The sequence below is a fragment of the Bos grunniens genome, chromosome 1, assembly GCF_055505025.1.
Source record: "Bos grunniens cultivar Pamir isolate PY7600 chromosome 1, Bosgru_T2T1.0, whole genome shotgun sequence".
NCBI lineage: Eukaryota > Metazoa > Chordata > Mammalia > Artiodactyla > Bovidae > Bos > Bos grunniens.
The window spans coordinates 81,072,771-81,084,353 of record NC_141165.1 but is presented as its reverse complement, the minus strand read 5'-3'; the positions used below and the strand labels follow the sequence as shown (position 1 = coordinate 81,084,353).

Here is an 11,583-nt window from a genome sequence, read left to right as displayed (position 1 = left end):
TTAAAATTATATTGTCTTAACCTCATTTTGGAGTTCAAATAATGAGTAGAAGAGATAAATGATAAGTATCGGGCCACCAGAATAGAAAATTGATAAAATTTAAGTATTGTATTTAGTGCAGTCATCCTAGAATGTAAAGGGATATATGAAATGTGGACAACTGTGTGCTTGATAGACAATAGTTTAAAATAGAATAAAGTTTTCCAGTAAGAAGAAATATCCTTTAAAAAAAACCCAAAAAAACTAGGTGAGTAGATTATTCACATCTTCTTGGAAGAATAGTTTTACTTGCACACTGGGTTCATATAAGGAAGAAGGAAGTACTAGTTAAGAAAAACATGGCTTGGCCATATTGGAAAGACTGGTATAATCCCGAATGGGGCTTCCCAGGTGGCCTATTGGTAAAGAATCTGCCTATCAATGCAGGAGATGCAAGAGATGCAGGTTTGATCCCTGGGTCAGGAAGATCCCCTGAAGTTGGAAATGGCAACCCACTGCAGTATTCTTGCCTGGAAAATTCTACGGACAGGGATATAGTCCACAGGGTCAGAAAAAGTTGGACATGACTGAACACAAACACACATAATCCCCAATATAGAAAAACCATATACTCCCTGGAAAGGAAATAGAGGTGGTGCTTGTTGGAATATGAAATAAAAATTGGACTTGGTAATTAACCATATACAACAAAGGAAAAAGTTGAAATGACACTAAGATTTTGATGTAATCACAATGGCAACAAAAATCATAGCTTGTACCTAAATTTAAGAAAGAATAGTTTCCTTATTCATCAAGTATTATTGTGCTAAACAACCTCTGATTTTAAAAAATAAATATTGATGACATTTTATACTTTTATCTATACTAAATCATGGGAAAGAGAAGACAATGCAGTTCATGTTTTCTTGCTGTTTTATTTCTTGGGGTTATTTTTCAGTCAGATTTTTTCCAAGTCTGAAAATGAATTTTGAAGGAATACATAAAAATCCTGGAATATTACCTATCCAGATTTGGATGCAGACACAGGAGAAGATAGTTTTATTTCTTCCAATAATGACAAAAACAACACTAAATATTATATCTATTTCTGTCTCTCATCTGGTATATGCCTTTAACAAAACTACTTAAAATCTGTGAGGTTCATTTACTTCATCTATAAACTGGGGCTAATAGTGACTTAAGTTTATTTAAGGAATAAGTGAGACTTTATATATACATTGGCACAAGTGTAAGTAGCTTAGTGTCCAAACCAGAGTAGGTACAGCCTTCCAACCGGCTGTAGATACTATACCAACGGTAGAAGTGATGAAGTTGTAACAGGGAAGTCAACGTGAGGAAAGGTAAGTGAAGTTAAACTTAGGCAACTAGTCTTTTTCTTCAGAAACTAAGCAAAGTGATAGTTTTCAATAATCAATGGAAAAGCCAGTTTTAGTGCTAATAATCAAGAAAGCTTTTCTGGACGTTCTCCTCTTGAAGGAATGGAAATAAAATAACTTTTAAGGGGCTTGAACAACAGAAATACAATTCATTAAATAAAATTAACATCAATATAATGAACTGGAAAAGAGAAAGAAAGTGAGAAGGAGAAACATGTTAGAGTGGCAGCAAGAATAGGATGACAAGAGCTATTTTATATAATTCTCTAGGAAGGCCTGGAATTACACATTCAATACATCTATCTGTAAACTTCATTCCCTCTCCCTTTAAGAGCAAACTTGGGTGAGGAGAAAATAAAAGACAACTAAAATCTGTGAAACTCTTAATGTGAGTTTTCCATTACAGATTTCCTGAAATTTCACCTGCTTGTCCACTTGGACATCAGGGCCTTTTCACAAAAAGAAAGACCAGAGATGAGAAAGTATTCTGGCTTTTCCATTGACTACTGAGAATTATCACTAAACAAAACAAACCTGACCAAAGAAGCCCATAATTGTTCTTCAGTATGCACTTTAGGAGACATGATCTCAGCTAACCCAAGCTCTTTCTTCTGAACCTTTTTTCCAGTGAAAAAAGCAGCTCATTTCCACAGAAAATCTGCATAATCTATTTGTTTAAAAACATCTGGGCCTCAAACATCATAGCTAACTTGATTTTAAATGGTAAGCCAGAGTTCTTTGAAATAAAAATATCATGAGGGTACAACATATTCAGGCTAATAATTTGGAGACTTTTGGCCATGCATTTATATGAGTATCTGAACAATAATTGCTTAATCATGACAAATTTTTATCAATGGCTGAGAAATAACTGTAGAATGCAGATAACAGTAATCTTTAATTTAGTAGCTGTATCTTGTTAGCAAGTGATTTAACCTCTCAGGGCTTTAATTGAATTATCTTTAAAATGAAGACAATTTATGTGGCTGAAATTTTAATGCAATAGTTCCAAACTAACTTCCTTCTGTATTTATATGTCAGATTTGGATTTAGATATTACTATTCACTTAATTCTGGAGAAGGCAATGGCAACCCACTCCAGTACTCTTGCTTGGAAAATCCCATGGACGGAGGAGCCTGGTAGGCTGCAGTCCATGGGGTCGCTAAGAGTCGGACACGACTGAGTGACTTCACTTTCACTTTTCACTTTCATGCATTGGAGAAGGAAATGGCAACCCACTCCAGTGTTCTTGCCTGGAGAATCCCAGGGACAGGGGAGCCTGGTGGGCTGCTGTCTATGGGGTCGCACAGAGTCGGACACAACTGAAGCAACTTAGCAGCAGCAGCAACATTCACTTAATTCAAAAGAGGAGGCTTGAGAAGAGATATATATAATCATAAATTGATTGCATTAATAATGTCATGGTATATAAATTGTTTGGAGTGGGAGTTGGATGTTATTGTGTCAAAAAGCTAAAAATGTTGATTTGAAGCTATTTTGCTCATTCCTTTTGTCTTTTTGAGAGGGTTATTGACAGATAAAAGGATATAAAAGGATAATGACAGATAAAATATTAGCTTGTTTCCGGTCACATAGCCAATATCACAGATCAGGGATTCAAACTTAGAATCCAGTGGTTTCCCACTTATGAATTAAGTTCTTTAATTTTAACGTGTCCTTTCATTCAGTCAGCTAAGATAGTATCTTTGATCTATAGCATCTCTGGCAGGGGCTACTGTGTTTGTCCTCAATTATTAACAGAACTTCTGGATGTGCTACTTAAATATCATTCCTGGTTTCTCCCAATTTTAGGAGTGAAAGTAATAATCTGTCTAAAATTTATTTAGACAGTATTTTAATGTCATAATTAAATGCTCCACATAATTGCACTATGAGGAAGGCAAGGAACCTATTTCACTGATGTTAAGTGATTTTTTTCCCCCACGCTGCAGTGAAACCAAGCTTTCTGTCCCTAACTGTAGAGTGCTCTCCAACGCCCTGAACAGCTGCAGGGACACCAAGATGGATGACTTGCTTTCACCTACCTGACACACAGCGTCTCTACCCCCACAAACTGGCACAGGCTACAGAAAAGTTGGCAGCCTGAAATATACAGTCCCTTCTCTAAAGAATGTAAACATAATTACATAATAAATTACACACTCATTTAAAATCTCATTAATGTGTTTCAAAATAATGTTGCTATTTTGAAATAATGTCAGGTAGAGCAGAAGAGGGGGAAGGAGAGAGGAGATAAGCTCTTGGTTCTTAGTAAGATAAATTCACCATTGAGGAAACAAATATACCTTTTTCCCTTTCTGGGCTCCTTATCCATCAAATGATGCTTATCAGACTTTTAACAACTTCATTTACTGAGTACATTGGTGAAGAATGGTAGGGCTCATGGAAGAGAGTCAGAGAAGACATGAGCTTCAGCCTTATACCCACAAACTATGGAAAGGGTATTCGACTTAATCCATATCTCAGAACTCTAATTTTAATTTCTAAATGCATTAAGATTTATGATAGATTTTAAAACATATTCCTAACTAAATATATTCCTAACAAAACAGCTTAAAATTTGAAAGTATATGTTGTCTTGTAAAAAGAATTTTACTTTTCTATTGATTCTTATTAGTATTCTAGCAATAATATCTGCATCTCTTGTGGAACCAAAATTATCAGGAGGTTCTTTTTCATATACTTTAATCTTCTCTGTTCATTCCTTTATGAGCTATATGGCTACTTCTACATAAACATTGAAATAAAGTGAAAGGATAATTTTGGCAAAGGAAAAGCATATGACTCTGTGTACAATCTGCCAAATCTTTATTTTTTAATTTATTTTTTAATTGGAGTAAAATTGTTTAAAAATGTTGTGTCAGTTTCTGCTGTACAAACACATGAATCAGCTATAAGTATACATATATCCCCTCCTTCTTGAGCCTCCCTTCCACCCCACCATCCTGCCCTTATAGGTCTTCACAGAGCACCAAGCTGTTCTCCCTGTGCTATACAGAAACCTCCCAATAGCTATTTTACACATGGTAGTGTATGTAATGGAGAAGGCAATGGCACCCCACTCCAGTACTCTTGCCTGGAAAATCCCATGGGCAGAGGAACCTAGTAGGCTGCAGTCCATGTGGTCGCTAAGAGTCGGACATGACTGAGCGACTTCACTTTCACTTTTCACTTTCATGCACTGGAGAAGGAAATGGCAACCCACTCCAGTGTTCTTGCCTGGAGAATCCCAGGGACGGGGGGAGCCTGGTGGGCTGCCGTCTACGGGGTCGTACAGAGTCGGACACAACTGAAGTGACTTAGCAGCAGCAGCAGTGTATGTAATGTAGGAGTTATTATGGATTAGGTTTTTCTAGATCAATACCCACTTAAATAGTTCATCAGCAGTAGATATTATAAGACAGAACACAATCAATTTCCTGGAAGATGCCATTCATTATGAATATGAGACTTCTTGAGATTGGGTCATCCTGTTCTAATATCAATGTAGTTTTGATTTTTTATTGTATTAATTTGGAAATATCACGATATTAGAGTGGTTCAATAGATTCCTGACCCTTCTTAGTGAGTGACAAATTCTCATTGGGAGGATAAATGAATGGATGAATAAATTAATGGATGAATAAAATCTTTTCAATTATTTTTTCTTTGAAGAAAGAAGTAACTTCTTACTGAGTAAATATATATATATATACACACATATATAAATATACAAATATATATATATGTAATATTTATTGTTCTTTGTGTTCCTTGTTATTATTTTTGGTTTTTCAAATGAATAAGAATACAAGTTATATCATAGGTCCTGATGTCTGAGTTTATTCTAGGAATGGATCCTAAAAGAATTTTAGTTTTTCAGTTTTAGGTTTGTCAAATTAGTGAAACTTACAATCTGGTATTTAAAATCAATCAGATACATTTTAGCAGCGTCAAAGAACATGCAGAACAAAGACCTAAAAGCAATGCAGCTAATCTTTGGGGTCTGTGACAACATGGAAAAATGTAGTTTAAAACAGTGCCTCATTTCTGGCAGGAAGAATTAGAAGTAAATCCTCTCGTCACAAACTCACCTGCATCACCATCTGTTTTGAAGAAAAATCTCTCCTGAGAAAAAAGAGATGGAGCTCCAATAGTCTGAATCATCTCTGTACTCTACCTACCACCAGTGAGTTTCAAGGATATTCACACATGACTGATATGCAGGGCAGCCCCCGAAAGGAACAAAGGTAGCACAACTCAGAGGTTAAAGAATCTGCATGCAGGAGACGTGGATTCGATCTCTGGGTTGGGAAAGTCCTTTGGAGTAGGAAATGGCAACCCACTCCAGTATTCTTCTCTGGAAAGCCCATGGACAGAAGGGCCTGGTGGGCTACAGTCCATGGGGTCACAAAAGAACTGACATGGCTTAGTGACTAAACAACAATGTGGAACACAGCACAAGGAAATCTCCGTAATGAAAGAGGTCACAGATAGTCAGAAAAGGTCACACTAGGCAGAGAGATCAAAGGTGTGTTGGTTTTATATTTAGGAGATTGCTCATAAAGAAATAATTTCTGTCCCAGACATGCCTGCAGCATGTTTGTTTCCTAAGAAATGATAGCTGTGAATGTAATTTAAGAGACCTATACCATGGAGAGTTGTAAAACATCAGTGCTCAAGCACTTGCTGGGAGATGTTCAGGCAGACAAACTGCTGAAATGTTCCCCTTCTGTCACCAGAGCAACACCGGCTCAGTAAACTGCTAAATATTTGTTCTGAGAAAGCAAGAAGCAAGAGGAGCATCGCACAACCAGAACTGCTGGAATCACTTGTGGGCAACTGATCTGTGATTGAAGCCTAGCTGTTGAACTCCTGGAAGTGAGTCCCTGATTTATTGGCAGGTACAGCTAACAGTGAGAGACTGAACAGGAAAAATTAAAATTTTACATAACCTCCTGCTCCTTCTGCCTCTGTAACTCAGCTTGCTCCTTGCCATGTCTGGGTCACATAGGTCTCAGAAAGTGGGGACTTACAATACTAGGAACTGGAGCTTATCTCACTCACCCTTGTCCTGCTCTTTGCAATTGCCCAACCACTGCAAACATGCAAACCTGCTTAATCACGCCTGTCCATGTATAAAAACTCTGTAACCCTTTTGTTCAGGGCTCAGAGCTTAGGGTGTTTACTCCTCTGGGCCCCTTGGCGTGATAAACCTGAGTTCTCCAACTCTCTGAGTGGTGCTTCGTTTCTCAAGTGCTGGTTTCTGCAACATTTTCTGGAGGCTTCAGCAAAATTCCAACTATGCTGGCCCCTTGAGCCGCCGGACTGATAACTCGGCTGGGTCAGAGCGCAGGAGCCCCAAGACAAATGAAGAGGCATGCCACCTGATGGTATTCTGGGTTCTCCTTCAGACCAGCATTCTGACTCTCCGGATGGCCGTGCCCTGACCAGTCTCATTGGAGGGACGGACCAACTCACCAGGAATGGCCACAGGATCAGGTAAGACCCTGGGGTCAATCCCCAGTCAAGTCCTACCCCAATGGGTAGAAGAGGAGACTGATCACCTCCTTGGAGTTCCCAGAAATGGAGTATCAGATAGGGAGACCTGGGGACTTGGGAAAAGGAAGATATTGTGATAACCTCTGAGTGATTGTATATGCATTATTGCTGATTGAAGGAAGTGAAAGTGAGCTCCACAGTCCTCAGACTATGGAGCCTGAGAGGGTCCAAAACCTGCAGTTCTGTGATGACCTCATAAGGCTGAAAGGTGGTGCCCGTCTCTGGGGGATTTGATCTCTCATTGCAAGGCTTTTCCAGGTCAGGGGTTTATACTGACCTGCCAATGCTAAGAGGTGTTTTAGGAGAGTGGCCAGGCGGTCAAAAAATGAATGTGAAGGAGTGTGCAGCCTGATTCGCTTGCGTTTCAGGCTCGATTGTGTGGCTTCACGGCCTTCATGGCTATGGAGTCCAAGTGGGCCCTATCTTGCAGTTCTGTGGTGACCTCATATGGCTCAAAGCAGTGTCTGTCTCTGGGGGACTCAATCCCTCCCTGCGAGACAGATCTGGATGAGGGGTTTATACTGATCTGCCAATGCTAAGAGGCACCAAAGTTCCCCTCAGGGATGGGGCTAAGTAGGCACCTGAATGGTCTCCCCTTTTGAGGGGGTACCCACACTTGTTTGTCTTCGTGCCACCAACACAGGGCAGGATACACAGGGAGGGAGAAATTATTGGTTACTCTTCTGTCGACTGACTCCTTGAGCTAACATCTAAGATATTAGGTTTTCTTCAAAACCCTGCCAGGTAGATTATATTTGTCAACATGGGTGGAAGTTCCTCTAAGCCAACAGTTCTAGATTGCATGATAAAGAATTTTAAGAAGGGCTTTGCACGAGATTATGGAGTCAAGATGACCCCCAGGAAGCTTCATAACTTACGTGAGCTGGATCGGCCATCCTTTGATTTTGGATGGCCGCCAGAGGGGACTCTCAACCTGCTCACTGTCCAAGCAGCACATAAGGTAGTCACTGGGACTTCAGGACACCCAGATCATTTTCCATACATAGACTCCTGACTTCTAATAGCACAGACCCTGCCCCCATGGGCAAGACTTTGCACGAGCAGACAGGGACAGAGTAGGGTATTTGTGGCCCAACCACTCAGATAAAAAAACAAAAAGGGAAAGAACCTATATTCCAGGGAGATCCAGTGGAAGACCCACAGCTGCCCCCACCATACATTTCCCTGATTCCACAAGCTCCAGCACAGCCAGCACAGGACCCATTGCCAGACAGTTCACCTCCCTCCATGTCCCCTGCACCACCTCATGAGGAATACTCCAGCCCCAAGCCAGTAGTGAAGCGGCTGGGCTTTGCCAAACAACCTAACCAGCCTGCGGCCTGTCAGATGCCACTGCTAGAAACTCAAGGTCCTCAACAAGTCAATGAGGACGGTTCAGTCCAGCCTGGTTTCTTGATCCTCTATTACCAGCCCTTCAGCACTACTGATCTTCTAAACTGGAAATACCATAATCCAGCATATTCTGATAAACCACAGGCTATGATTGATGTCCTAGAGTCCATTTTCCACACCCATCAGCCTACATGGGATGACTGTCGCCAGCTCCTTTTCTTTCTTCACCACTGAAGAAAAGCAATGCATCTTGACAGAAGCCCACAAATGTCTCCGAGGACAAGCCCCTGCAGAGATTTTAGATGTAGAAGGATGGACATAAGAGATGCCAGAGACGAGATCTAATTGGAATTTCAATACCAGAGAAGGACAAGAAACCCTGGGTCACCATGATGCCTTTCTACATGGACTTCAAACAGGAGCCAAAAAGCCCACCAATATGCCCAAAATTACAACGATAATCCAAAAAGAAGATGAGACTCTCACCAACTTCTATGAAAGACAGTGTGAAGTGTTCCAGACATACATCCTGTTCGACCCTGACACACCCGAGAATCAATGGATGATTAATGCTGGCTTTGTAGCTCACTCCTGTGCAGAAATCCAATGAAAACTCCAAAAGCTGGACGGCTTCACTGGGATGAATGCCACACTGCTCCTGGAGGTAGTAAATAAAGTCTTTGTGAACCAAGACCATGAAACCCAATGACAAGCAGGTAAAAACATGAAACATAAAGCATCCTTGCTAGCAGCGGCATTGAGGAGTTCAGATCAAGTGAAACAGACTGTTCCCTCGTGGAAAGGGGAAACTCAGAAGAGACCAGCACTATGCCATGACCAGTGCGGCTATTGCAAAGACTGGACATTGGAGGAATGAGTGCCCCCATCGCAGAGAAACATCTAAAGGGTTGAAAAAGTTCAGTCGACCCAACAAAGAAAGGTACAAGCCTGGGCTGGACATCCAAAACCTTATCAGCCTGGCCAGAGCAGAATCAGACTAGGGAAGACCGGGCTCCATGATCCTAGGCCCCCGGGAGCCCACAGTCATGATGAAAGTAGGGGGCCAATCAATGACTTTTATGGTGGATACTGGAGCTGAACGCTCTGTGGTAACCACACCTGTGGCTCCCCTCACAGGCAGAACAGCAACTATTGTTGGGGCCACAGGGGACATGGCAGCCCACTCATTTTGCAAGGCCCATTCACGTCAGCTAGGGGGCCATCTGGTAACTCATAAATTTCTCTACTTACTGGAATGCCTTGTTCTGCTGCTATGTAGAGACTTACTGACAAAACTGGGGGCACAAATCACCTTTGCCCCTGGAAAACCTGCGAGCCTCACTCTGGGGAGCCAATCGGCTCTGATGATGGCTGTGACGATGCCCAGGGAAAATGAATGGCATCTCTATTCCTCAGGGAGGGAACTAATAAATCCCCCAGACTGCTAAAAGAATTCCCTGATATCTGGGCAGAGAAGAGGCCCCCAGGTTTGGCCAAAACCCTTGCACCCATTGTAGTGGACATGAGGCCAGGAACCACTCCTGTTAGACAGAAACAATATCCGGTACCATGGGAGGCACGCCTGGGAATTTGGGACCACATTCAGCACACAAGATGCTGAGATCCTAACTGAATGTCAGTCTCCCTGGAACACTCTGCTCTTATCAGTCAAAAAGTCTAGAAGGAATGACTACTGCCCGATCCAGGACCTCCGTGCCATCAACAATGCGATGATCACCACCCATCCAGTGGTCCCAAATCCCTACACTCTTCTGAGTCTCTTAACTACTCAGGCAAGCTGGTTCATCTGCCTCAATCTCAAGGATGCATTCTTCTGCCTCTGGCTGTCACCAGCCAGCCAGCCCTTGTTTGGCTTTTAATGGGAAGACCCACATACTGGAGAAAGACACAGCTCACTTGGACCTGAATACCACAAGGCTTCAAAAACTCACCTACCCTGTTTGGTGAAGCCCTGGATGCAGACTTACTGCCTTTCCCAGAGAAACTTTCAACTGTACCCCGCTCCAGTATGTGGATGACCTGTTGCTAGCCAATTGCAACCTCTGATAAGGTTTTGGATGGCCAGCTCAGGCTGGTACCTTTCTTTGTTGCGCCAACTGAACTTCTTCAACCCTTTATATGTCTCTCTGCAATGGGAGCACACTCATTACTCCAGTATCCAGTCTCTTTGCAATAGTCCAAGGAGACTGCTGGAGAGGTGCCAAAGCCCTGTTGGCTCTACCGTCCACCACAGGGTACAAGGTGTCATGGGAAAAAGCTCACATCTTCAGATAGGAGGTCAAGTACCTCAGTTTGCCATCTCAAATGGGCATCGGGCCCTCGGACATGAGAGAAAGCAAGCCATCTGTTCAATACCTCAGCCAAACACCAAGAAAGAAGTCCATGAGTTCCTTGGGATTGCCAGATGCTGCCTGGTCTAGGTACCGGCTTTCTCTGAAATTGCCAAGCCTTTGTTTAAAGCTGAAGCAGGGTCTGGTAAGGACCCCTGAAATAGGGACTTGAATAGGAAAAAGCCTTTAAGGAGATAAAAAGACTCTTGACCAGTGCTCCAGCATTAGAGCTGCCAGATGTGGCACAGGACTTTAACCTCTTTGTACATGAGAAAAATCACACTGCATTAGGGGTCCTCACACAAACAGTTGGACCATGGCAGTGCCTGGTCACATACCTGTCCAAACGACTGGACCCAGTGGCTGTGGGATGGCCGCCATGCCTCCAGGCACTGGCTGCCACTGTGGTTTTGGTCAGAGAAGCAGATAAGCTTACTCTAGGACAAAATATCGGAGAAGGCAATGGCACCCCACTCCAGTACTCTTGCCTGGAAAATCCCATGGACAGAGGAGCCTGGTAGGCTGCAGTCCATGGGGTCGCTAAGGGTCGGACACGACTGAGTGACTTCACTTTCACTTTTCCCTTTCATGCATTGGAGAAGGAAATGACAGCCCACTGCAGTGTTCTTGCCTGGAGAATCCCAGGGACGGGGGAGCCTGGTGGGCTGTCGTCTATGGGGTCACACAGAGTCGGACATGACTGAAGTGACTTAGCAGCAGCAGCAGCAGCAGCAGGACAAAATATAAATGTAAAGATTCCCCATGCTGTTACTGCCCTGATGAACAGTCAGGGGCATAAGTGGCTGAGCAACTCCAGGATGATTCACAATTATTGACTGCTTTGCAAAAACCCACAGGTCCAGCTCAAGACTATGTGGATGCTGAACCCCACCACCATTTTACCTACAGAAGTGGGAACCCCCGATTATAACTGTGAGGG

General features: G+C 42.5%; 1 long non-coding RNA gene across 1 annotated transcript in view; it reads left to right on the top strand.

Moving 5' to 3' along the window:
- Positions 1-6,530: 6,530 nt before the first annotated feature.
- Positions 6,531-11,583, top strand: part of LOC147379749 (uncharacterized) — a 92,923-nt gene continuing 87,870 nt past the window's right edge. Inside the window, exon 1 of the long non-coding RNA XR_015133967.1 lies at positions 6,531-6,879. This is a non-coding gene — a long non-coding RNA (uncharacterized LOC147379749). The remainder of the gene's footprint in view (positions 6,880-11,583) is intronic.